Source organism: Dendroctonus ponderosae, unplaced genomic scaffold (genome assembly GCF_020466585.1).
Source record: "Dendroctonus ponderosae isolate FM_Combo_2020 unplaced genomic scaffold, Dpon_F_20191213v2 Dpon_F_20191213_11, whole genome shotgun sequence".
Lineage (NCBI taxonomy): Eukaryota > Metazoa > Arthropoda > Insecta > Coleoptera > Curculionidae > Dendroctonus > Dendroctonus ponderosae.
This window is the reverse complement of record NW_026017213.1, coordinates 3,547,113-3,549,538: the sequence shown is the minus strand read 5'-3', so window position 1 is coordinate 3,549,538 and position 2,426 is coordinate 3,547,113. Positions and strand designations below refer to the sequence as shown.

The window sequence follows — 2,426 nt, the reverse complement described above, 5'->3', positions numbered from 1 at the left end:
GGAAAACATGAAATTTTGCAATAATCTTACGCCACCCTTGCACAAAACGACGATAATTTTTCTAATTTCATAGATAACAGAAGACTGTATTTTTTTTTCCTTAACCCACCCCCCCCCTGGATTTAAAGCTGGATCCGGCCCTGTTTCATTTGATGATTTTTTTCACTATATCAACACCGATTTTCTTCAATTAATGTCTGGGTTTGGAAGTTTTTTGATAGGAACCTGTGTAATTCACTTTTTTGGTTAATAATTTAGAAAATTAATTCCATTAGATTCATCTAAACAATGTTTCTTTCAAATGAGGAGGACCTGTGGCTTGGCCGCCCCGTTCCCCCGACTTACATCCACTAGATTTTCATCTCAACAGTCCTCAAACCTGAAAAGTTTGGTTTATGCCACTCTTGTTGAAACTAGGGAAGAAATGTCATTTTATTGCGATCGCATAAGAAACACTGTTGGGATGTTGTGGAGGGTTCAACAAACAGGTTCAATTTAATTAAAAATGTATTAAAATAGAACAGTTTTTTTCTGGAAAACTGTTCATTTTATTGATGTGAAGCAAGAGAACGTTTTTTTGGATTAAGCTTCGGGCTATCCAAAAAGGTTTTCCTGGTGCCATTCTGATACACGGTGTCCAAAATATGAGCATTCAGGTGTATAAGCTGGTCGGTTCCTGGCGAGCTCGAACAGCAAAATATATCAATTTAGGACAAGGAGTTTAAAATTTATTTAACAAAAACCGATTTTAGCGGCGCTTCTTAGGGGGGTCTACTGAATTTTTTTTATATTTATCCAGGACCCTGGAGAGAACTGAATCTTTAAAGTTCCACAAAACTCCCAAACCTTCTCCGCATGGTTTTCACGCAATTGCGCCTCAAAAAACCTCCAGTAACTCGCCTTTTGGTGATTTTAGAGGAAAAGTTAATTCTAACTTTTTACTGTATTTTGCCCAGAATTGCGTTATCACTTATAGTTTCGGATATATTCAACTTTTTTGGAGACAGCGTTTCTAGCCGAATTCCAGAAAACTATTGGTCCAAAAGATGGGAAAAAGTTACCACTGGTCAATTTGTCAAGAGTACATTTATTCGCATCATAAGAACCTTGGATCCCTTGAAAAATCCTGCAGATGCCCCCTGAAATGTACGGCAAAAAAATGGCTTTTTCGAAATGTATGGAAAACAAATGCGAATGTTTTAAACATTATTAAATGGCGTCTTGGCCAGTAAACATTTTGTAGAAAAATTGCAATTGGAAAATTCTGAACTTTTTACACAGTGTTTTTACACAAGTAGAGGTCCGGCTTGGTACACGGTGTATGTCCAGGGGAACGGCTCGAACATGGGCAATCAACTTAATTGATGCTCTTAATCGAGAATGGTCGTTGGCCGTCTGGCCGGTGAGAAGAAGACCATCCGAGGCGGAGTTTTGAAGACTCGATGGCCGGCGTTGAGTGCGTTTTCACGCAACAGTCGCCTGCGTCTATTTCGGGGGTGAAATTGGGGTGAAAGCTGCAGCTCGAGGCCTCCACATGTCCCGGATAATGAGCCGGGCGATAAGATAGTGCAAGTAGTTGACACCCGGATCGACGGCTCACTTTAACTCCCAACTTCTCAAACCCCTTGATAAGATAACGTGCTCTCGCTCAACTTCAACGGCGAGTTTATCAGCGCATTAAGGCCTAATTGCTTCAAGAAATTTCGTTTTCTCGGGAAAAGCTCAATTTTGCCTTTGGGAATTGTGCAGGTTGCTTCGATTCGGCAAACAAGATATTTCCATATTGGTGTTTCAAATGAACAATCGTCTAAAACGGTAGTAGGAGGAGAGATTTTAGGATCGGAACAGGAATAGTTCGGACCATTTTTCCATTGGGCCAGAGCTTCCAAACGGTCTTAATTTCTGAAAAATTCTAAGCACTGAAGAGGCGGAAACAAACTTCCTTCAATAGTTTTATGCGTTCCAACACGCAAAAATGTTGCAAGTTGGAAAAAATATTCCAATTCCGTCAAGAGTTTGTTGCCGAAAACTGAAATCTCGCTACACGGGGGCCCAAATAAAACTCTCCAAGCTTAACAGCAGATTAAGGACGTCGCAGTTATGAAGGAAAATGTTCAGCTGCAATCTGGTGAGTTAATTAAACCTAGTTTGATAAAGAGTTTTATTCTAAATGGAGAAAACGCCCAATTAAGTGAAGCATTTTGAGACGCAAACTAAAATCTCGCTACACGGAGGCTCAAATAAAACTATCCAAGCTTAACAGCAGATTAAGGACGTCGCAGTTATGAAGGAAAATTTTTAGCTGCAATCTGTTGAGTTAATTAAACCTAATTTGATAAAGAGTTTTATTCTGAATAGAGAAAACGCTCAATTGAGTGAAGCATTTTGAGACGAAAACTAAAATCTCGCTACACGGGGGCCCAAAT

At 39.7% G+C, this 2,426-nt stretch overlaps 1 protein-coding gene across 6 annotated transcripts in view; it reads right to left on the bottom strand.

Moving 5' to 3' along the window:
- LOC109546312 (GATA-binding factor A) overlaps positions 1–2,426 on the bottom strand; it is a 36,333-nt gene that overhangs the window by 4,236 nt on the left and 29,671 nt on the right. The gene's annotated exons all lie outside the window — the stretch shown is intronic.